This window comes from Schistocerca piceifrons, chromosome 2 (genome assembly GCF_021461385.2).
Source record: "Schistocerca piceifrons isolate TAMUIC-IGC-003096 chromosome 2, iqSchPice1.1, whole genome shotgun sequence".
In the NCBI taxonomy this organism is placed as follows: domain Eukaryota; kingdom Metazoa; phylum Arthropoda; class Insecta; order Orthoptera; family Acrididae; genus Schistocerca; species Schistocerca piceifrons.
In genome coordinates, this window is record NC_060139.1 from 989069703 (window position 1) to 989095977 (window position 26275).

The window sequence follows — 26275 nt, forward strand, 5'->3', positions numbered from 1 at the left end:
AAAGACAATATCGCAGCGACGCGTAATATCAGTGCAAGACTATGCAATTTTTTTCAGCTGTGGAGAGAATCTATAGCTTCTTACTGGATAATCAACATAATGTGCCAAGGGGAAGAAATTTGTAGTAGAATCTTTTCAGTGATAAAATAACGTTGCAAGTACCGCGATTTCTTTACACGATATCCCGTAACTTGTATTCTCTTGTGCCATCTCCTGACAAGCTCCGTTTGAGTCCATCTCTTCCCAAGCTACCTACGTCCATCACTGAAGATGTTTTGTGGCATCGATCACATTCATTCTTGCATCGCCTCTACAACCTGGCCATCTGACGAAAACTTGGAGTCACACATATGCTTCACCATCCGACCAAAAAGCTGGAAATCAGGTCAGGTCTATACGGCGGGTTCTAAAGCAGCTCAACACCAGTATTCAGAATGCTCTGGGTTCTTGTTCTCCCGGTGTGAGGGAGGACATTATCCTGAAGCAAATTCGTCTGTCCTCTTCATTTAGATTTTGAGTTTGAGATCTAATAGTAGCTTACAGTAGCTTTCATGGTGAATCAGCAGTGACCTTGTCGTACGACAAAACACTTTCATCATCAGCTTGAAATATTTTTCTGCAGGCTAAGACGGATGTTTCCACGTTATTCTCTGCTCCTGAGCCAGTGTTTCACAATAATAGCCTCAAGTGTCTACTGCGAAACTGTTCTCCTTCCTCTTCAAAATGACATAAATCTGATTTCGACGTTTCCAAATGTTCCGCTGTTTGTGTGTGTCAGTTGACGTGGTATCCAGGAGACGTAGTCATAGTTTAGAGATCCATGGACAATTACAAATGCTGAACCGTGCCTGAAGTTCAACTCACGATCATCGTTTCAAAGTGGATGGTATACGGTATCAAACGCTCTTCCCCACAGACAGATAGAAGTTCAGTTTTGAAGCTATTCGTTCACTCACAAATTTTTCGTTAAGCAAGATACTAATCACCATATTTCAGCAGCATTCTGTCCGCCGCTGAATGATCCGCTTGACGGACTACAGTCCTAAGGGACCCGGGTTCGATTCCCGGCTGGGTCGGGGATTTTCTCCGCTCAGGGCCTGAGTGTTGGGTTGTCTTCATCGTCATTTCATACCCACCCGCCGCGCAGGTCGCCCAAAGTGGCGTGAATGTAATAAGATCTGCACTAAGGCAGCCTCCCGGCCAATGAAGCCAAACGCTCATTTCCATTTACCAGTACTCTGCGGGTGATCTCCACAGGTTTAGTTCCTATAGAAGATAAAAAACTAATCATTTCCCTCATTTGTTCACATGTGCATGCGGATAAAGGAGCACTGACAATAAAATAACCATGAGATCACTAAGAATATATCTGTTCAGTGGACCAATTCAGAAACTCATATGACTAACGGTAAGGTTAAAGCATGTCGTTGTTGCGTCAGTCTTATGGAGTAGAAAAAAAACTGCCTTTAATTATTGACCTGTTGTCGTGTAATAATATTAGTCAAAGGAAAGGAAAGGTAATACACATTTGCTCAGCGTGTATCTATTAGTTATCTTATTGCTACTATAGTGAGTACTTTGCTAAGGTTTAACTGTTCTGCATGAAGGTGGTGATATAGATTTCGTTTAGAGTACGCTTCTCATGTATGACTCAAAAAGCAAATGATCAGAATGTGGTTCAGAAATGAACAGAAATTGTTGTGGACTGGCAAGACAGCCAATCCACTATGACGGGAAGCCGATAGGCACGCGTTTAAGCTCACGCAGGATGGCGTGAGGTCTGGAACAGGACAAGGTCTTCATAGTAGCAAAAATAGTACATAGCTTCTGGAATACTTCACTTTAATCCATAATTGGTGAACATCGGTCTGACGGTACATGCATCACAAGGTAAATAGCAAATGATAATGGCGCCTTGCTAGGTCGTAGCAAATGACGTAGCTGAAGGCTATGCTAACTATCGTCTCGGCAAATGACAGCGTAATTTGTCAGTGAACCATCGGTAGCAAAGTCGGCTGTACAACTGGGGCGAGTGCTAGGACGTCTCTCTAGACCTGCCGTGTGGCGGCGCTCGGTCTGCAATCACTGATAGTGGCGACACGCGGGTCTGACGTATACTACCGGACCGCGGCCGATTTAAAGGCTACCACCTAGCAAGTGTGGTGTCTGGCGGTGACAACACAGAAATTTTCTAAAAAAGGTAGCTCTTCAGTTTATTGCAGGGAGGCTATCTTCTATAACTACAGTCTTTATTCATAATGATCCACATTATAATAATCTATTTTCCTCCAGTTCGCCTAAAAGGGAGAAACGTCACGGCTGGTCAGTAAACGAACACACTAAGGAAATCTGAATATACACTGATCAGACAAGACATTATGACCACCGACCTACTAACCATATAAGCCCGTCCAGCCGATAGCAGCGGCACCTGGCTTCGAATGACTGCTAATCAGACACACGCAAGGTGCATGTACTATCAGAGAGCGTGCTGTCCGTGTGTAAAATGGGGAAGGCGCGCGATATAGCTGAGTTTGACCGAGACCAGATTGTGATGGCCCCAAGGCTCGGCAAGAGCGTTTCGGAAACTGCACGACTTCACAGGTGTTCAAGGAGTTCTGTGGTGTCTTGAACATGTGACGGAACCAGGGTGAAACCACGTTCAGATGTCGTGGCGTTGGACAGTCACTCCTCTTTACGTCGTAGGCTGGACAGACCGGTAAAACAGAATGGACGGCGAATTGTGGCGGAGCTAACATCATGGCTTTGGGCGGCTACTCCTCATTATGGATATGGGACGTCCCAGGTTGGGCAGAATGGTAAAACAGGACGGGCGGGGAATTGTGGCGGAGCTAACATCAGACTTTTAATCTGGACAGAGTACAAATGTGTCGAAACTCACAGTGCACAGAACACACCTAACGATGGGCACCTGCAGCCGACGACCCTTTCATGTGCCAATCTTAACACCACGACATCGGCAACTACAACTGTAATGGGCACGTGATCACCTGCATTGGATACTGCTGCAGCGGCAGAGCGTTCCTTGTCCGCCACGATAGCTGAATGGTGTCGACACGGTAGCTCGGTCTGGCTTTAGCTGTCGCAGCGGTCGCACGCTCCTCAAGATTGCTCCGTGAACGTTCAGTGTTTACGCCAGTGTTTTCGTGTTTCGTGGTCGTTTATTGGCGTTTCGCACGTGAATTAAGCGTTATCAATTGAGCATTTGGTGTTCGTTCGTTTCGTCTTTCTACGTAGTGCCGTTGGGATTTCGACGTTGTCCGAGATTTCTTCGCTGCAGAACACCATGGCAAACTCCGTGAGAAAAAACACCGTGATTTTCACCTTCGACAAGTACACCCGTCGAGTACAGCCCTCTGCACTTGAAATACACGACTGGATTACCGAGGTCATTGGCCTTCATTCTGCATCTGTTCATACCATGCAGCTGGACTCTGATGAATACTGCATTTTTGTAAAGTTTAACGATTCCGTGAGTGTAGACCGCTTTCTGGAAAAATTTGGTTTTGAAACGGAATTTATACACCGTGATGGTACTAAAAGTACTGTAAAACTCCGGAATTCCGAGTCTGTAATTAGGAATGTTAGGGTTTTGATATTCCCATAGAAGTAGACAACTCGAAAATTAAAGATGTCCTTTCAAAGTATGGGGTTGTCAGACAAATAGTTAACGAAAGGTGGGCTTCGCATTTCAAGCTGCAGTGCTTTAACGGTATTCGCTCCGTGGAGATGGAAGTGAAGGCAAACATTCCCTCCCACATCTTTGTTGACGGGCACAAGGCGCACGTTATGTACTCAGGGCAAACCCCTACATGTCATGTATGTAACGAGTCCGGTCACCTCCGTCAGGACTGCCCTCGCTGTGTTTTTGTGTTAACAAATAACCTTACGCAACGCCGGAAATTAACACTCAACGATTTGTTGCCAGCCAGTAATACAACAGAGCCGGCGGCTGTCGTGGATTCTGTTACTACCTCTGAAAATGTTGCACTTAATGTTAATGACTTTACGTCTTTATAACCTGCATTAACTGCTGAAATTTCGTCCCGTGACAGCGAGATTCCCACTAAAAAAATGTTGATGAGGACTCTTCCTGTGAAACACCCGTTGCCAGGAAGCCGAAGTCCAGTCCAGAAGACCTGTTGGAAGTGGAAAAAGGAGATAAATGCAAGTCGATGTGGCTCCCACTTCCGCACAAGGACTTATACCGTCACGAACAGAAAGTGACGCAGCTGGTAGTGACCTTTCACGGAAATTTGACCTCGAGCCTGAGGTCACAGCTGCAATAACCGCATCAAGTGCACAGCCCATACAGTGCGAAAAGTACGAGGAAGTACCAAGTAAACAACCTGCCGACTCCGAAGCGCAACGCCGCGCCGAAGGAGGAAATAAACAAGCATCGCCGCCTCGCCAGCAAGACAAGACAACAGACAACACGCCGGAACCAAATATTGACGACTCGCAAGCCACCGCCGTTGCGCCAGACGGCCACCGCCGGCGGCTGCGACCGAAACCGGGTCTTGCTGTCACGCGTCATCAAGCGAAAGCCACACCAGAGAAGAAAGACGTCAAGAAAAAGAATATTAAATATGAAGTCATCAGGGCCAACACTGAAGACGAGAAAGAGAAGGGCCACAGTGACTTATAGCAATGCATTGTCAGGATTTCAGGATACTTTTCTTCTCAAGCACTTTATTTAAAAGCAGTGAAAATTTTTCTAGGAAATTAGTACATGTAATGGGCACACAGCTTGTAAAGGGCGTGACTTGTAGAGAAGCACGATGCCGCTATAATCATACCGATCCTCATCCCAAATAGCTTCTTCTGGTATGTCTGTGATGCAAGCTTATAGCATTACTACTATTAATATTAATAAATATAGTCACCCTTGAAATTGGCAGCACTAAAAGAATTCTTGTACCAGTCTGGGACAGATATCGCGTTGCTACAAGAAGCTGCGATAGCGGAATTTCGGATCCCAGGCTTTTTTGAAATTGTTAATGTTTCTACGGAAGTCAATATCGGTACAGCCATTCTTACAGGGGAAGGCATTCCTGTGACTGAAATCGAACGACTAGAATCAGGAAGAGCTATAGGCATAAAAATTTTCGATGTGACAGTGCTTAACCTTTACGCCCCATCAGCAAATTCCCACAAATTGGATCGTGCGAAGTTTTTTCAAGATGAACTGATTTATTTACTGAGGAAAAATCCGTGTTCTCTTATAATAGGTGGAGATTTTAACTGTGTTTTAAACCAGAAAGATGAATAACCCAATTTCAACTACTCACCACAGTTAAAAAAGTTAGTAAGTGATCTACACCTTAAGGATGTGTGGGAACTTCAGCACCCGACGTCAGTCGGGTTCACGTATATAACCAGCCAATCCCGCAGCAGACTAGACAGAATTTACGTGCCACCAAATCTTTATTAAACCTTGAAACGAGAGACCCGTGTATTTTAGCGATCACAGTACACTTTTAACTTGATTTAATTTAAGTGTACAGCCAACCCATCGATTCAGAGGTCAATGAAATTTAAATATCTCTGTTTTAACTGACGAAGAACTGGAACAGGAAATAAGAGTAGCGTGGACTATGTGCCTCCGCACAGTAGACAAGCACCCAACAGTCATTGACTGGTGGACTAGGAGGCTAAACCAAGGCTGCGGAAAGTTGTCATGCAGTTTAGTGAAGCGAGGTACAGGGAGTTGAGGAATACAATGGAGATTTATTATAAAGTTTTAAGAGACTTATATCAACAGGCCCATGATGACGTAATTCGTCTGAATGATATCAAAAAAATAAAAGCCAAGTTATTAAGCATTAAACGGCAACAGATGGAGGGACTAAAAATTAAATCGAAAGCCACATCAGTCGTAGCAGATGAAACAGTTTCTCTGTATCACATGGTGCGGCATGCTAAAAACAGACGTCAAACTTTTATTGATGAAGTCCAGACGCATGCTGGTACGAGGCTCACATGAAAAGAAATACTGCACGAAATCCACAGGTACTATGAAACCTTATATGCCCCTACCACAGTGGAAGATGCAGCTCTCGAGGACTTTCTCACTATTTTAGGTCAACAATTGTCGGGAACGGAGAACACTGACATCCTGTCACCTATTACTAAAGAAGAAGTGCATCAGGCAGTGCGTAACTCACCTCTCAAAAAATCTCCGGGACTTGATGGCCTCCCTGTGGAGTTTTATGCCCGCTACTGGTCTATAATTGGGGACAAGATCACTTCCATGGCAAATGAGGTCCTGAACGGGAAAACGGTCCCTGCAGAGTTTAAGGAAAGTAAAATAGTACTGATTCCTAAGAGTAAAGGCAAAACCAACTTAAACAATTTTCGGCCTCTTTCGCTACTAAATTCAGATTACAAAATAATTTCGCGTATTATCAACAAAAGACTCTCTGCCTTTTCCAACAAAATATTGAGTCATCATCAATCTTGTTCTCCGACCAGAACGATATTCAAAAGTCTATCTGCATACAGAGATGTCATTGCAATTACCTCAGTGACAAGTATAAAATGTGCTTTAATCTTTATAGATTTCAACAAAGCTTTTGACCGCGTTAGTCATAGATACCTCTTTGCGACGCTATCAAGAATGGCTTTCCACCCTCAGATTGTCAACATGGTAAGAAATATTGCAATAGGTATAAATGCGAAAATAGCAATCAATGGCCAAACTTCTAAACCCATACAGATAAGGCGAGGGGTTCCACAGGGCAGTCCCTTATCTATGTTTTTACTTTTCGTATCTTTAGAGTATCTGTAGAGCCCTTCCTCCGCACTGTCCACGCAAGATTAACAGGCAGGTGGTGAGAAAACTGTCATACGAGCTTATACTGATGACATGGGCGTTGTAATAAGGAATAAGGAGGAGACAGTTACACTGGAAAGAGAAATCCAAAGGTATTGTCTAGCGTCGGGAGCAACAACAAATGAAAACAAAAGTAAAATATTCAATCTACGGGGCCTAGATCACCTCCGACTGGCATGGGCAAAACACGACAACAAACATAAAACTTTGGGAATAACCTAAATGGCATGTCCGATGAGGATGGCTGCTTTTAACTGGACGGAAACTAGGAGGAAAGTTCATGGTGCTGTAATGGAGAACATCCATCGAACTATGGACCTGGTGCAAAATGGTCAGATTCATCAACTCCTGCGTTTTGTCTAAAGCGTATTTCACTGCGCAGGTATTTCCAATCCCTAGACTAGTAGCAAAAGGCATCATGTCCACTGTTACCAATTATTTATGGCGAGGAGACATATTCAGGGTTGGTGCGACTACCGTTGTACTGGATGTCAGAAACGGGGGCCTCGGTTTGGTGGATATTCGCAATAAAGCGTCTGCTCTGTTCCTCAAACGGACTTTCCATATACTCAGAGAACTTCCACAATGTATAACCGCAAAGCTCTTTGAGGCTGTGACACCCCATAGCCTGCAAGCACCGATTGATGTGCGAAAGATTAATGCCCGTCTGCAGTATGTGAGGAACTTTTCCCTCGAAGCAAGTTATCTTAGTGACGAAATCAGAAGCAACACACGTATCGCAGCGCGTGACATCATACTTGAAAGGAAGTTAAATGAGGGTAGAAACAAAATTGAAACGAAATTCCCAAATTGTGACTGGAAAGCTGTATGGCGGAACATCAACTATGCCGGGCTATCTACAGACACTATTTCCGCATAGTACAAAACAGTTAACAATGTCATCAGCACCAACGAGAGACTATATGGGATCGGTTTAAACCAGACACACCTTTGTGGAAAATGCAATCTGGTGGATACACTCATCCACAGATTCACCTGTGGTGGCAATGTGCATAACTGGAATTGGATCAGGCAACAAATCGACTTTCTCACCACATCCTCTACGGAATATATAACGCCATCGCTCCTCCTGAGACCAGACATGACATACTTTCCGAAATTAAAAACCAACGCCATTAGCTGGTTACTGGGGAAATATGTTAGTTATGTCATCCACAAACTTGGTTCGGACAACGATATAGAATTCCGCGTTTACATGAAGTGTGAATATGCAAAAATCAGCACGTATCGCAACCACAAGAAGCACTACGGCAACATCTACATCTACATCTACATTGATACTCCGCAAGCCACCCAACGGTGTGTGGCGGAGGGCACTTTACGTGCCACTGTCATTACCTCCCTTTCCTGTTCCAGTCGCGTATGGTTCGCGGGAAGAACGACTGTCTGAAAGCCTCCGTGCGCGCTCTAATCTCTCTAATTTTACATTCGTGATCTCCTCGGGAAGTATAAGTAGGGGGAAGCAATATATTCGATACCTCATCCAGAAACGCACCCTCTCGAAACCTGGCGAGCAAGCTACACCGCGATGCAGAGCGCCTCTCTTGCAGAGTCTGCCACTTGAGTTTATTAAACATCTCCGTAACGCTATCACGGTTACCAAATAACCCAGTGACGAAACGCGCCGCTCTTCTTTGGATCTTCTCTATCTCCTCCGTCAACCCGACCTGGTACGGATCCCACACTGATGAGCAATACTCAAGTATAGGTCGAACGAGTGTTTTGTAAGCCACCTCCTTTGTTGATGGACTACATTTTCTAAGCACTCTCCCAATGAATCTCAACCTGGTACCCGCCTTACCAACAATTAGTTTTATATGATCATTCCACTTCAAATCGTTCCGTACGCATACTCCCAGATATTTTACAGAAGTAACTGCTACCAGTGTTTGTTCCGCTATCATATAATCATACAATAAAGGATTCTTCTTTCTATGTATTCGCAATACATTACATTTGTCTATGTTAAGGGTCAGTTGCCACTCCCTGCACCAAGTGCCTATCCGCTGCAGATCTTCCTGTATTTCGCTACAATTTTCTAATGCAGCAACTTCTCTGTATACTACAGCATCATCCGCGAAAAGCCGCATGGAACTTCCGACACTATCTACTAAGTCATTTATATATATTGTGAAAAGCAATGGTCCCATAACACTCCCCTGTGGCACGCCAGAGGTTACTTTAACGTCTGTAGACGTCTCTCCATTGATAACAACATGCTGTGTTCTGTTTGCTAAAAACTCTTCAATCCAGCCACACAGCTGGTCTGATATTCCGTAGGCTCTTACTTTGTTTATCAGGCGACAGTGCGGAACTGTATCGAACGCCTTCCGGAAGTCAAGAAAAATAGCATCTACCTGGGAGCCTGTATCTAATATTTTCTGGGTCTCATGAACAAATAAGGCGAGTTGGGTCTCACACGATCGCTGTTTCCGGAATCCATGTTGATTCCTACATAGTAGATTCTGGGTTTCCAGAAATGACATGATACGCGAGCAAAAAACATGTTCTAAAATTCTACAAGAGATCGACGTAAGAGATATAGGTCTATAGTTTTGCGCATCTGCTCGACGACCCTTCTTGAAGACTGGGACTATCTGTGCTCTTTTCCAATCATTTGGAACCCTCCGTTCCTCTAGAGACTTGCGGTACACGGCTGTTAGAAGGGGGGCTAGTTCTTTCGCGTACTCTGTGTAGAATCGAATTGGTATCCCGTCAGGTCCAGTGGACTTTCCTCTATTGAGTGATTCCAGTTGCTTTTCTATTCCTTGGACACTTATTTCGATGTCAGCCATTTTTTCGTTTGTGCGAGGATTTAGAGAAGGAACTGCAGTGCGGTCTTCCTCTGTGAAACAGCTTTGGAAAAAGGTGTTTAGTATTTCAGCTTTACGCGAGTCATCCTCTGTTTCAATGCCATCATCATCCCGTAGTGTCTGGATATGCTGTTTCGAGCCACTTACTGATTTAACGTAAGACCAGAACTTCCTAGGATTTTCTGTCAAGTCGGTACATAGAATTTTACTTTCGAATTCAATGAACGCTTCACGCATAGCCCTCCTTACACTAACTTTGACATCGTTTAGCTTCTGTTTGTCTGAGAGGTTTTGGCTGCGTTTAAACTTGGAGTGGAGCTCTCTTTGCTTTCGCAGTAGTTTCCTAACTTTGTTGTTGTACCACGGTGGGTTTTTCCCGTCCCTCACAGTTTTACTCGGCACGTACCTGTCTAAAACGCATTTTACGATTGCCTTGAACTTTTTCCATAAACACTCAACATTGTCAGTGTCGGAACAGAAATTTTCGTTTTGATCTGTTAGGTAGTCTGAAATCTGCCTTCTATTACTCTTGCTAAACAGATAAACCTTCCTCCCTTTTTTTATATTCCTATTAACTTCCATATTCAGGGATGCTGCAACGGCCTTATGATCACTGATTCCCTGCTCTGTACATACAGATTCGAAAAGTTCGGGTCTGTTTGTTATCAGTAGGTCCAATATGTTATCTCCACGAGTCGGTTCTCTGTTTAATTGCTCGAGGTAATTTTCGGATAGTGCACTCAGTATAATGTCACTCGATGCTCTGTCCCTACCACCCGTCCTAAACATCTGAGTGTCCCAGTCTATATCTGGTAAATTGAAATCTCCACCTAAGACTATAACATGCTGAGAAAATTTATGTGAAATGTATTCCAAATTTTCTCTCAGTTGTTCTGCCACACATGCTGAAGATCATTTTTGAAAGAATGGGTGTTGGTTAAATATGTGGAACCACTACAACACCTTGAACGAGAACGAACAGAAGAAAATTAAAAGTCACTTGGTTTCTTATTATTATTTACTATTACCTTGCTTCCGGAACTTCTATGTTACACGAAAAGCTTTTTTTTTCGAAACATTTTGTTCAGAATTACTCGTGTTCGACTTCCAAAGTATTTGTGTGATTCAAGAAGAATTGTTAAGTTTTTATCAGTGTTAAGTTTCTACTCAGAGAAGAGGTTTCTTTGTCTTTCTTACATCGGAGAATGGGAATTTTGTGTTAAGATTTCTGCACACTTAGTGCTATGACCCAACAGGGAACATGAAAACAGGGGTGGGAGGGGTTTGGGCCTCGACGCACTGGCAGTGCCGTGAAGGGAACCCACTGCTAGTGCGGTGTGTACCACGCCCTGACCATCCTAAAAATAAAAAATAAAAAAATAAAATAAAAAATAAAAAAAGTGGTTAAAAAATTAGATTGCTAGGAAAAAAAGGACGTATGGAGCGTCTGCAAAAAAAAAAAAAACTGGCAACGAAGAACTTTTTTGTTTTCGCAGTATCAGTATGAAATTTTGTACAGATTTACGGCAAAGCATGGCAATGTAAACGCCCTATCACGCCTTCCGATTGGCGCATGCTCTGATTTTGGTGCATCTGTCGCATCATGTTGCCAAATTGATGCACAGGACTCTGAAAATAAACAAAAAAAAGGGTGTTCGGTCAGAGGATTAGCTGCCCTCTGTAATGAAAAAAACTGAGTTAATGGATCAAAGACGAACTGAACCGGGTGTCTTGCGGCGTCCGCCCCGAGTGTATGTAACGAACTAAAACGAATAAAATGAGACTTAAAAAAAATTTGTAAAAAAAAATGGTCAGCGTGACGGACTGCTGGCCTAAGAGGCTCGGGTTCGATTCCCGGCTTCGCCGAGGATTTTTTCCGCTCAGGGACTGGGTGTTGTGTTGTCTTCATCATCATTTCATCCCCATCCGGCGCGCAGGCCGCCCAATGTGGCGTCGAATGTAGAAAGACCTGCACCAAGGCGGCCGGACCTGCCCCGTAAGGGGCCTCCCGGCCAGAGATGCCAAACACTCATTTCATTTCCGAGCGTTCGTCGCATGGTCCGATGAAGTGACGGAACATGACGCGCTCACTCAGGAAACTTCGAGCAATACACACGTAACTTTCGCATTCATAGCTTTGTTTCCAGCGCTCACTCAGGAAACTTCAAGCAATACACACGTAACTTTCGCATTCGTAGCTTTGTTTCCAGCGCTCACTCAGGAAACTTCAAGCAATACACACGTAACTTTCGCATTCGTAGCTTTGTTTCCAGCGCTCACTCAGGAAACTTCAAGCAATACACACGTAACTTTCGCATTCGTAGCTTTGTTTCCAGCGCTCACTCAGGAAACTTCAAGCAATACACACGTAACTTTCGCATTCGTAGCTTTGTTTCCAGCGCTCACTCAGGAAACTTCGAGCAATACACACGTAACTTTCGCATTCGTAGCTTTGTTTCCAGCGCTCACTCAGGAAACTTCAAGCAATACACACGTAACTTTCGCATTCGTAGCTTTGTTTCCAGCGCTCACTCAGGAAACTTCAAGCAATACACACGTAACTTTCGCATTCGTAGCTTTGTTTCCAGCGCTCACTCAGGAAACTTCAAGCAATACACACGTAACTTTCGCATTCGTAGCTTTGTTTCCAGCGCTCACTCAGGAAACTTCAAGCAATACACACGTAACTTTCGCATTCGTAGCTTTGTTTCCAGCTGGAATGCGAAAGTTACGTGTGTATTGCTCGAAATTTTCCTGAGTGAGCGCGTCATGTTCCGTCACTTCATCGGACGATGCAACGAACGCTCGGAAATGAAATGAGCGTTTGGCGTCTCTGGCCGGGAGGCCCCTTACGGGACCTCGTGTATGTATATGTTTTGTTTGTCACGAGGGTTGCCCAGAAAGTAATGCACCTCATTTTTTATCTCAGCTGAAAACAAAGCTACGAATGCGAAAAGTTACGTATGTATTCTTTGAAGTTTCCTGAGTGAGCGCGCGAAGTATATATATATATATATATATATATATATATATATATATATATATATATATATATGGTTGGCCCGCGACACGGCGCTGCCATAGGTCAAACGGATATCAACTGCGTTTTTTTTTGAATGGGAACCCCCATTTTTTATTATATATTCATGTAGTACGTAAAAAAATATGAATGTTTTAGTTGGACCACTTTTTTCGCTATGTGATAGGTGGAACTGTAATAGTCACAAAAGTGTAAGTCCCTGGTATCACATAACATTCCGCCAGTGCGGACGGTATGTGCTTCGTGATCCATTACCCGTGTTAAAATGGACCGTTTACCAATTGCGGGGCCAGCCGCAGTGGCCGTGCGGTTCTAGGCGCTGCAGTCTGGAACCAAGCGACCATGCCTCGGGCATGGATGTGTGTGGTGTCCTTAGGTTAGTTAGGTTTAATTAGTTCTAAGTTCTAGGCGACTGATGACCTCAGAAGTTAAGCCGCATAGTGCTCAGAGCCATATGAACCAATTGCGGAAAATATCGATATCGTGTTGAAGTATGGTTATTGTGATCAAAATGCCCAACGGGAGTGTGTTATGTATGCTGCTCGGTATCCTGGACGACATCATCCAAGTGTCCGGACCGTTCGCCAGACAGTTACGTTATTTAAGGAAACTAAAAGTGTTCAGCCAAATGTGAAACGTCAACCACGACCTGCAACAAATGATGATGCCCAAGTAGGTGTAGCGGCTTATCCGCACATCAGTAGTACACAAATTGAGAGAGAATCGGGAATCACAAAAACGTCGGTGTTGCGAATGCTACATCAACATCGATTGCACCTGTACCATATTTCTACGCACCAGGAATTGCATGGCGATGACTTTGAACGTCGTGTACAGTTCTGCCACTGGGCACAAGAGAAATAACGGGACGATGACAGATTTTTTGCACGCGTTCTAATTAGCGCGACGAAACGTCATTCACCAACAGCGGTAACGTAAACCGGCATAATATGCACTATTGGGTAACGGAAAATCCACGATGGCTGCGACAAATGGAACATCAGCGACCTTGGCGGGTTAATGTATGATGCAGCATTATGGGAGGAAGGATAATTGGCCCCCATTTTATCGATGACAATCTAAATGGTGGAATGTATGCTGATTTCCTACGTTATGTTCTACCGATGTTACTACAAGATGTTTCACTGCATGACAGAATGGCGACGCTCTTCCAACATGATGGATGACCGGCACGTAGCTCACGAGCGGTTGACGCGGTATTGAATAGCATATTTCATGACAAGTGGATTGGTCGTCGAAGCACCGTACCATGGCCCGCACGTTCACCGGATCTGACGTCCCCGGATTTCTTTCTGTGGGGAAAGTTGAAGGACATTTGCTATCGTGATCCGCAGACAACGCCTGACAACATGCTTCAGCGCATTGTCAATGCATGTGCGAACATTACGGAAGGCGAACTACTCGCTGTTGACAGGAATGTCGTTACACGTATTGCCAAAAGCATTGAGGCTGACGGACATAATTTTGAGCATTTATTGCATTAATGTGGTATTTACAGGTAATCAGGCTGTAAGAGCACGCGTTATCAGATATGATAAGTTCACAAAGGTACATGTATCACATTGGAACAACCGAAATAAAATGTTCAAACTTACCTACGTTCTGTATTTTAATTTAAAAAACCTACTTTTTACCAACTGTTTATGTAAAATTGTGAGCCATTTGTCTGAGACTATTACAGCGCCATCTATCACAAATCGAAAAAAGTGCTCCAACTAAAACATTTATATTTCTTTGCCTACTACACGAATTTGTGATAAAAATGGGGGTTCCTATTTAAAAAAACAACCGCAGTTGATATCCGTTTGACCTATGGCAGCGCCATCTAGTGGGCCAACCATAGCGCCAACTGGTTTCCCCTTTCATGCTAGACACGTTTGTTCTATGTAGTTTTTTCGTTTGACGCTTATTTCAGGTGATATTTGGCCCGGTCACGATCAGTGGACCACCCTATATGTATATATATATACACTCCTGGAAATTGAAATAAGAACACCGTGAATTCATTGTCCCAGGAAGGGGAAACTTTATTGACACATTCCTGGGGTCAGATACATCACATGATCACACTGACAGAACCACAGGCACATAGACACAGGCAACAGAGCATGCACAATGTCGGCACTAGTACAGTGTATATCCACCTTTCGCAGCAATGCAGGCTGCTATTCTCCCATGGAGACGATCGTAGAGATGCTGGATGTAGTCCTGTGGAACGGCTTGCCATGCCATTTCCACCTGGCGCCTCAGTTGGACCAGCGTTCGTGCTGGACATGCAGACCGCGTGAGACGACGCTTCATCCAGTCCCAAACATGCTCAATGGGGGACAGATCCGGAGATCTTGCTGGCCAGGGTAGTTGACTTATACCTTCTAGAGCACGTTGGGTGGCACGGGATACGTGCGGACGTGCATCGTCCTGTTGGAACAGCAAGTTCCATTGCCGGTCTAGGAATGGTAGAACGATGGGTTCGATGACGGTTTGGATGTACAGAATATCTGATAATAAATCAGTATATGAACGTACAGCTCTAAAACTGGCAGTATATTTACAATGAAAATGTCAATATTTCTATGGACCGGTACGTCAATATTTCTTTCGTCGATATATCGATATTTTTCTCGCCATATCGAGATACAGTGTATAGACAAATTTTAAATGTCGATATATCGGATTCCCTATATTTTTAAAAAATATCAGCTGCCCTAGTCTGGACCGTAGCGTTGTGCGGAAATGAAACGTGAGTGACAAGCAGTTCAGGTAAGATACTAAAAAGAATGTCGAAAATTAGTTGTGTAGATCAGTTAACAAAAAAACTGATGGAAAAAGAAATTTGTGGCATAACATTACTGAAACAACGAATTTTTTGGTTGGATACATCCTAACGCATAAAGAAATCGTCACTTTGGTAACAGAGGCAAGAGTGCGTGGTGAGAATTGTGAAGGGAGATGAAAAGGATGAATCCACTAACCAGAATCAAATCCATGTAGGTGGCAGTAGTTATTCGTCGACAAAGATATTTGCACAGGACAGACTAGTATCGGGGATTGGTTCAGCCTGTCTTCAGACTGATGGCTACAAAAATATCTTTTGAAGGCATACCATACACTTAGCACGGCTGCAACGGCTGTCCATACCAATCGCTATGCTAAATAAAGAAAACCAAACAAAATTACGAGGGTGAGTCAAACGAAAACCTTAAATTTGTAATAACAATTCGAAATTTCGGGGCTTTATTCTGTAAATCGGTAAGCGCGCTATAAAAAGCGTGCAGAATGGCCTGTAGGTGGCAGCATAGTGCAGATGGCCGCCCCACTTGCTACTTGCACCAGGGAATAACAGCGTTCTATTATTCGGTTTTTGCGTACTGAAGGTGTGAAACCTATTGAAATTCATCGACGAACGGAGGTTCAGTACGGTGATGCATGTTTGTCACAGCAGCAAGTCTACGAATGGAGTAGGAGGTTCGCAAATGGTGTGACTTCAGTGGAAGATGCTCCTCGTCCAGGTCAGGCACAAGTAGTTGTGACTACACATTACATTGCAGCAGTTGAAGCCATAGAGAAGGAAAACCGCCGAGTGACACTGAATGACGTTGCAGAATGTTTACAAATTAGTTCAAATGTTCAAATGTGTGTGAAATCTTATGGGACTTAACTGCTGAGGTCATCAGTCCCTAAGCTTACGGACTACTTAACCTAAATTATCCTAAGGACAAACACACATAGCCATTCCCGAGGGAGGACTCGAACCTCCGCCGGGACCAGCCGCAGAGTCCATGACTGCAGCGCCTAAGACCGCTCGGCTAACCCCGCGCGGCTTACCGATTAGTCATGGGTCAGCACACCACATTGTGCATGATGTGCTCCAGTTTCACCAAGTGTCTGCAAGATGTGTGCCACGGCAGCTGACTCCTGAAATGAGTGAACGACGTGTTGATGCTTGTGAAGAACTTCTTCGGCGCTTTGAACGAGAAGGTGACGGCTTCCTTGCAAGAATCGTTACTAGGGACGAAACCTGGGCTCACTTCCACCAACCAGAAACAAAGAGAGCGAGCAAGGAATAGCGCCATTCCTCATCACCAAAACCAAAGAAGTTTCAAATAGAACGATCAGCAGGGAACGTTATGCTGACTCTCTTTTAGGACGAAAAAGATGTCATTTTGGATCATTACATGCCTAGAGGGAAAAATGGCTCTGAGCACTGCGGGACATAACTTCTGAGAACATCAGTCCCCTAGAACTTAGAACTACTTAAACCTAACTAATCTAAGGACATCGCACACATCCATGCCCGAGGCAGCGCGGTTCTAGACTGTAGCTCCTAGAATCGCTCGGCCACCCCGGCCGGACCTAGAGGGAACATTGTAACCAGTGCATCATACACAGATCTCCTAAAAAAATCATCTGCGGAATCACAGACCTTCATTTTGAGTGTCTTCCTCATCCACCATACTCACCAGACCTTGCCCCAATTGATTTCCATATGTTTGGACCACTCAAAGACTCAATGGGAGGAAAGATGGTCCGTTCTAATGAAGAGGTACGCCACGCGGTGCATGAGTGGTTGCGCGGACTACCAAAAGAATTTTTTTCTAAAGGAATTTATGCACTTTGTAAGCGTTGGAGGACTTACATTGAGTGTGGGGGAGATTATGTTGAAAAGTGACACAGCTTTGTACCACTTCTTCACAATAAATAACATTTAATAAAATATTTAAGGTTTTCATTTGACGCGCCCTCGTAATTTTATAGTTCCAACCACAGATTAGGGTTGCTTGCAAAATTTCGTGTTCATTGATAATAGTCTCTGACTGGACGCTTCATTAGTTAAAAAGAGTCACAAAAATAAATCAGTCAATGGATGTAATTAGATCAGTTTTGCCCTACCAACAGATTTTATCGATGATTTGCTTACATGGAGGATCATCGTCTGGACAGGGCGGAGTAACTGCTAAATTCATCATTTAATTAGTATAGCAAATATTCATAATGACGAAGGCAACTAAAGCTCCGGTACACTAAATTTAAAAATTGATTTGAGGTCACGCCATGGTGGAGGCACACTATTTTCTCCCTCGTTCAGAAACCTGATGGCCAAACAGGTGTTCAAGATCGATAGCTAAGGGACAGCGCAGCCCCGCCGGACCGAGAGTGCAGTCTCCATCCCTTGTGACGTTGACCTTGGGAAACGGTGGATACAAACCACGGTGCAGCGTCCAAGTACATAAACAGTATGGAGAGCCGATCTCCAGCGCCATTCGGTTGCTGAACTTGGACGATTTCGCTTGGGAGATAACAGCAGAGCGAAAGTTATCACCGTTTTGACATGGAAGCGTTGTCTCTCATCACCTTGGGAGCAGCCTTGTACAAAGATAGTCCTGTTTGATCACTGTGATTCATGATAGGAAACTTACGGCAGCCTTGTGGATTTCTACTATGGAATCTCGCACTTTGCACCATGATTATCTGCCACCGCAACTCCACCTATCGTAATACACTAACCAGGTCTCCTAGACCTTTTTTCACTGTGTACTACTTGACATTTTTAGAAATTTAGGTGTACCACTATAGCTTCTCCACTTTTGAGTGAACCCTGAGGTGGAGGCGTATGATTTACCCTTGTTTGCAATTCTGTGAGTAAAACTAGCGGGGTGTGAGGCTTTTCAAGTTAGTATCACTGTTAATAATATTTTAAAGAGGTTAATTTTTTACAGATTTACAGAGGATAATTTTTTACGAAAAGTTTTCCTTTGAAAAAGTGAATAATTTCACAACAAACTCTGTCTAGAACTTAGAAGAAGTTTACGTAAAGAAGGTATCGTGCTCTGGCTTGAAACTGTTTCTGAACGTACCAAACAATGGGAAATTGGATTATCACGGTTTCTGTACCGGTCTTTACTGTAAAGTCAAATTCTAAGTTGCTTTCATCACATTTGCCGCTAGGCGTTGGTTTAGACATTTAAACTGCGTCCTTGCAAGTGCAGAATGCTTCCTGTCTTAAAAATCGATTCATGGTTAAAAAAATTATAATAAAAGAAGCTCATTGCAATAAAACTGCACCCATACAACTCAGGTTGCTAATTTTAAATACAGAAAATTACACAGTGCTAAAACCAGTATTATGTGGTACAACAAAATCTCAAGTAGCTTCATAGATGAAGATTACATAAATACAATAATGTGCACTAAATACGTATTGAAATACAGAGATATGTAGACAGGCAGAATAGGGCACTTCGATCGGCAACGCCTATGTAAGATAACAAGTGTCTGGCACAGTTGTTAGATCGGTTACTGGTGCTACAATGGCAGGTTATCAAGATTTAAGGGAGTCTAAAAGTGGTGTTATAGTCGGCACACGAGCGATGGGACACAGCATCTCCGGGATAGCGGTGAGGTGGGGATGTTACCGCACGACCATTTCACGAGTGTACCTTCAATATCAAATCTCTGACATCACTGCGGCAGGAAAAAGATCATGCAACAACAGGACCAACAGAGCCGAAGGCCCACTCGTATAACCTTGATGACTGCACGACACAAAGCTTTACACCTCACCTGGGCCCGTCAACGCCGACTTTGGACTGCTGATGACTGGAAACATGTTGGCTCTTCGGACGAGTCTCGTTCCAAATAGTATCGAGTGGATGGACGTTACAGGTATAGAGAGGGCCTCCTGAATACATGGACCCTGAATGTCAGCAGGAGCTGGCCGCTGTGGCACGAGCGGTTCTAGGCGCTTCAGTCTGGAACCGCGCTGCTGCTACGGTCGCAGGTTCGAATCCTGCCTCGGGCATGGTTGTGTGTGATGTCCTTAGGTTAGTTAGATTTAAGTAGTTCTAAGTCTAGGGGACTGATGACCTCAGATGTTGAGTCCCATAGTGCTCAGAGCCATTTGAACCATTTTTTGCCGGCAGGAGACTGTTCAAGCTGGAGGAGACTCTATAATTTTATGGGGAGTGTGCAATTGAAGTGATATGGGATCCCTGATAAGTCTAGACACAACTCTGACAGGTAGCATATACGTAAGCAACCTGGCTGATGACCTGAATCCATTTATGTCCATTGTACATTCCGACGAACTTGGGCAATTCCAGCAGGACAATACGACACCTCACAAGTCCTGAATTGCTACAGAGTGGCTCCAGAAACGTTTTTCTGAGTTAAAACACTTCCACTGCCCACCAAACTCGCCAACTATGAACATCTGATCAGGTTAAATAAATAAATAAAATAAATAAAATTATTGAGCATATCTGGGATGTCTTGCAACGTGCTGCTCAGAGATCTCCACCCCCTTCTTCTCTTACGGATTTATGACAGCGCTGCAGGATTCATGGCGTCAATTCCCTCCAGCATCATTTTAGACATTAGTGGAGACCATGCCACGTCGTACTGCGGCACTTCTGCGTACTCCTGAGCGCCCTACATATTAGGCAGGTATACTTCTTTGGCTCTTCAGTGTATAACAGTCATAGTAATAAAAAGTCAGAAATATAATTTTAAAATGTGGGTGGTAAATGTACAAGCGCATTTTATTTCGATAAATTCAATGTAATACTCACCTAATGCCTTAATTTATCGCCAGCCAAAAGTACATTCGACTGGAGATTGCACAGAACTTTCCTTCAGTAATGATGCGGCAATCCGTGTTTCCTCACATGTGTCCAACTTTACAAAGGGGGAATATTTAAACAGACGAATAAATAAAACAGGTAATTTTTAATTGAAGTGTTTGCTATGGCCGAATCGCTACAGTTAATGACAGCGTTACTGTTATAATAGGTGGCGGCAGTGAGGTGCTGTCGCGGCAGCTGCGCCAGCTGTCTCACCAGCTGCACTGCTGTCCCGTCACGTTCAGCGCGTGTTCCCTGTTCAGCGTGGATGGCAGGCTGCTGACAGGCTACGTGGCTGCCGTCGTCACGTACGCCATCATACTGCTGCAGTTCAGCATTCAGCCGGCTGCTGGTAGTGCGTCCACCACAGAACTATATCCTTACAGCACAGAAACTGTACCTATGTCACTGCTCCAGTGAAAACATTTGAGCTAGGAACAAAAGGGCGGCTATAAGTTACTTTTTAACACTGCACCACACACAAAACCTGTTCTCTGTAACAAAGGAATGTGTCAGGTCTGAAATTTGCACATCACAGTGTTACATTACCAAAACACCTGTCCAGAATAAAGCTAAAGGGTGCCCCAATGAGAATGTACAGTTTAATTTCTGTATCTAACAAATTTTTGTTCCTTGAAAATTTGAAATATTTTTATTTTCAGGTCACTAGTATCTAACGTGGTCGCATATGGAAAAGGATGTCACATAAAAATAAAAGAAACTGTAGCGAAATTCATAGTCTTCTTTCAAAAATTTGAGTGTGTTTTTCGCATCCTTCTGGATTTATTTCAGTGATGATGTGCTCAATTTGGCTCCTTAACTCAGATATTATTCTGAGTTAGATCTCATGGAAATGCACCTTCACATGACATCTCAGCAACTAGCCATGCGTGTCATGCAGCAAGATCTTCGAGGCCAATTCTGGTCTACATGGAAAAGGTGACATGACGTCTAATTCCTCCTGTGACAAGGAGCCTAATTCGCCTGCAGTATGACTAGTGACGCTATCTTGTTACAACCACTTGTGGCTTAGGTCTAACCTCTCCAGTATGGATCAAAGAAACTCGCTTACCATGGTGTGATGACGTACGCTGTTTAGCATCAGTGCATGACCTGCAGTTTTTTTTAGGTTCACTATCATTTGCACTCTTTCGTTCTGAATTACATTTGTAAATTCAGACACAAAAATGTATGTAAGTGCGTGGATTTGTTAGTAAGCTACATTTACCACAGATCACTTTTACTATTTGTACTAAAGGGAAACAAGGCAGTCTGCAAACTGAATATGATATTTTTTTGTGTATATGTTAGTCATTAACAGATTACTACGTTGTACTATGTCTCAAATACAGGGTTATTACAAATGATTGAAGCGATTTCACAGCTCTACAATAACTTTATTATTTGAGATATTTTCACAATGCTTTGCACACACATACAAAAACTCAAAAAGTTTTTTTAGGCATTTACAAATGTTCGATATGTGCCCCTTTAGTGATTCGGCAGACATCAAGCCAATAGGCAAGTTCCTCCCACACTCGGCGCAGCATGTCCCCATCAATGAGTTCGAAAGCATCGTTGATGGGAGCTCGCAGTTCTGGCTCGTTTCTTGGTAGAGGAGGTTTAAACACTGAATCTTTCACATAACCCCGCAGAAAGAAATCGCATGGGGTTAAGTCAGGAGAGCGTGGAGGCCATGACATGAATTGCTGTTCATGATCTCCACCACGACCGATCCATCGGTTTTCCAATCTCCTGTTTAAGAAATGCCGAACATCATGATGGAAGTGCGGTGGAGCACCATCCTGTTGAAAGATGAAGTCGGCGCTGTCGGTCTCCAGTTGTGGCATGAGCTAATTTTCCAGCATGTCCAGATACACGTGTCCTGTAACGTTTTTTTCGCAGAAGAAAAAGGGGCCGTAAACTTTAAACCGTGAGATTGCACAAAACACGTTAACTTTTGGTGAATTGTGAATTTGCTGCACGAATGCGTGAGGATTCTCTACCTCCCAGATTTGCACATTGTGTCTGTTCACTTCACCATTAAGAAAAAATGTTGCTTCATCACTGAAAACAAGTTTCGCACTGAACGCATCCTCATCCACGAGCTGTTGCAACCGCGCCGAAAATTCAAAGCATTTGACTTTGTCATCGGGTGTCAGGGCTTGTAGCAATTGTAAACGGTAAGGCTTCTGCTTTAGCCTTTTCCGTAAGATTTTCCAAACCGTCGGCTGTGGTACGTTTAGCTCCCTGCTTGCTTTAATCGTCGACTTCTGCGGGCTACGCATGAAACTTGCCCGCACGCATTCAACCGTTTCTTCGCTCACTGCAGGCCGACCCGTTTATTTCCCCTTACAGAGGCGTCCAGAAGCTTTAAACTGCGCATATCATCGCCGAATGGAGTTAGCAGTTGGTGGATCTTTGTTGAACTTTGTCCTGAACTGTCGTTGCACTGTTATGACTGACTGATTTGAGTGCATTTCAAGCACAGAATACGCTTTCTCGGCTCCTGTCGCCATTTTGTCTCACTGCGCTCTCGAGCGCTCTGGCGGCAGAAACCTGAAGTGCGGCTTCAGCCGAACAAAACTTTATAAGTTTTTCTACGTATTTGTAGTGTGTCGTGACCATATGTCAATGAATGGAGCTACAGTGAAATTATGAAATCGCTTCAATCATTTGTAATAGCCTTGTATAATAAAAATGAATGTATTAATAATTTTCATTATTCATGTAACAAATGAGATCCATATTAACAAAAAATCAAATACATTTGTCTACTGTACTACACGTTATCAGTGCTTAATTAAACGTCTGTTGAATAGAAGGAATTATCAAGAACAATTGAATTGATATTAGGTTGTAAGTTTACTTTTCTACTCATCACACATTTTGTATTACTCGGCGAAAAAATGAACATTTTTATAAATATATACTGAACGCCTTTCTCAGCCATGGCCGCTTCAGTACATTCTGTTTTTGGACTACCAACATTATTTATTTAAGATTTCATTACAGCCTCTGATCAGTGTCAGAAAAGTTGGAAGGGATATGTGGGACACACGGGTTAGTAGTATTTTAGGGCCCATATCAACTTGGAAAACCAAACTCGGTAGCCTTATTACACCAACAGAAACGGAATGTAAAGAAGGCCACATCTCCCAGCTAAATAATGTTTACATCCTGAGAGGGACAGCTGCAACAGGGGCATAATAAAAGTTATTTTATTGCTTGAATATTTAGAGAATTCTCATAATTATATGGCCACACCCCAGTAATATTCTAATTAGTTTGATATCGCTTGAAGAATCCTGTATGTTTATATCATAATTCTTCTCATGTTTTGATGGACTACATATGACGAATCTGATTAGTGAATATTTATGTTGTGAGGCTGATGTTAGAATCCCTAACTCCTTGTACGTGTCTTCAGATACACACGCTATGTTTCTTTAATTAATCGCTTTAATGCAATCAATATTTCCATTAGAAGAGTTGAATTACCCCAGGAAACTATGTCTTACATATCATAAAAAATAAAGATTAGGAAATGGATAAATTAAGACGTTGGAGTTTTTATTTAAAAAAATCTAGCTAATAGTCTGCAGGGCCAACTTTATTAAATGAAGATATCTGCGAAGCTCAGTAAAACATTTCTTACAGTTGAAATTTTCAGCAGAATACAGAGTTAAAAATTTGGAGCACATATGCTATTCTCTGACACATGTTCACATCTCTTCCATCAGCTGTTGGTGCCGTTCTACTTGCCGCACCGAATTCCGTTCTACTTGCTGCACAAAATTGTATATATTTAATTTCTCTGAAATTAAGAGAGAATCAATTTGCAAGGAACCACTTACTAATTTACTGAAAAACTTTATTAACCATTTCTCCTAAAGCTGTTGTAGTTATCTTAAGATTACAGCAGCATCGAAAATCGCCGAGAACCATAACCTGGTCGCAATTACAGTCAGCCTGGCAGCCAACACCCCTGTCTACATTGCAGTTCGGCAGATGGTGACACTTCCGTAGCCACCGTGTCCGTGTGTCAATGACCTGAGAGTGGAATTGCCTTCAGGAACATTCGGCAGTTTGTTTGACCGCTGAATGTCACTTGCCATACCCCAGTCATTGGCCAGGAGTTGGACGACACAGAAAGCAAACTCACCGTTGGGCCATAGTATTTAAACTCCCAAGTCGAACCGGTCATCATCAGCACAGACAGCCCTCACTATGATGTACAGCCCATGGCAGTTGTCGTTCAACTTATAAAGCAGCTAAGATTAAAAAGGGAAATGCTAAGGCTTAATGTAGATATAGTGGGAATTAGTGAAGTGAAATGGAAAGAAGACTAGGATTTCTGGTCAGCTGAGTATAGGGGAATATCAACAGCACCAGAAAACGGTATAACGGGAGTAGAATTTGTTATGAATAGGGAGGCAATGGAGCAAACAGTGTAGTAAGGTTATTCTCATCAGAATCGACAGCAAACCAGCAAGGATAACGACCGTTCAGGCATACATGCTGATGTTACAAGCAGAAGATGAAGAGACACAGAAAATATTTGAGGACATTGAAAGAGCAGTTCAATACGAAAAGGGAAATGAAAATCTAATAGTCACGGGGGAAGGAGCAGAAGAAATGGTTACGGGAGAATGTGGGCTTGGTACTTGGAACGAGAAAGGAGAAAGACTAATTGAGTTCTGCAATAAGTTTTATCTAATAATAGCGGATACTCTGTCCAAGAATCACAAGAGTAAGAGGTATACGCGGAAAAGACCGAGAGATGCGGGAAGATTTGAGTTAGACTACATCATGGACAGGCAGAGATTCCGAAATCAGATTCTGGATTGTAAGGCATACCCAGGAGCAGACATAGACTCAGATCACACTTTAGTAATAATGAAGAACAGGTTGAAGTTTAAGAGACTAGTCAGAAAAAAATCAATGTGCAGAGAAGTGGGATATGGAATTACTGAGAAATGAGGAGATCCACTTGAAGATCTGAAGACTATAAACACTGCGATAAGGAATAGTTCTGCCGTCAGTTCGGTTGAGGAGGAATGGGTATCTCTAAAAAGGGCAATTACGGAAGATGGAAATAATAACGTGGGTACAAAGAAGGTAACTGCGGAAAACCATTATTAACACAAGAAAGGTTTTGTAGCAAGTCATAGTGTCAAAGCTGCGCGCAGGTGGGACACTCCATTCAGAAATGTCTGCAGGCGCGTAAAATATGGAATCAAGGTAACACTTGCGCACCTCCATCAAACAGGACAAGGGGTGGTGCGACCACTACACAATGCTTCCAGTAAGGGTGACTATGGCACACACCTATGCAAAATGAGTAGCAGACATTTGTCAACCCCGCTATGTAAAGGGAAGATAATCTAAATTTTTGTAAGGTGTAGGATCACAGGTATGCGTAGCCAGCAAGAGAGTAATCGGTGCCGTGCATATGAACCCATCACACCATAGATAATGCGTGTGTATAGTAATAGTGTTCACCATCTCAGTTCGACATCATTGGATTTCTGATTGGATGGACAAAATTCCGGATGTATATGGAAGTTTTTCCTAGCATAGGCGTAAGCTAAGACGTCATACTTGGGTGAAATGCCTGATTCAACATTGCGCCAAGTCAATTAAAGTGTATACACAGCCTCTCAGAACCGACTTGTTAGGTACAATGCTGAAAGGTACAGGAAGGCTGCTTTGGATGAATATTGGAGCTGAACTCTCTTGACAGAGAATGAAGAACTTGATGTGGCGAAACGTTTCCCATGGTCTAGTTTGCATTTTGTGCAGGAAATTGATGGAAGTCGGGTAGTGTCTGTGAGTGTAGACAGTTTTAATTCGGAAGAGGTGAGGTGTAGTAGTGTATACTAAGATGAGCTGAATAGGGACT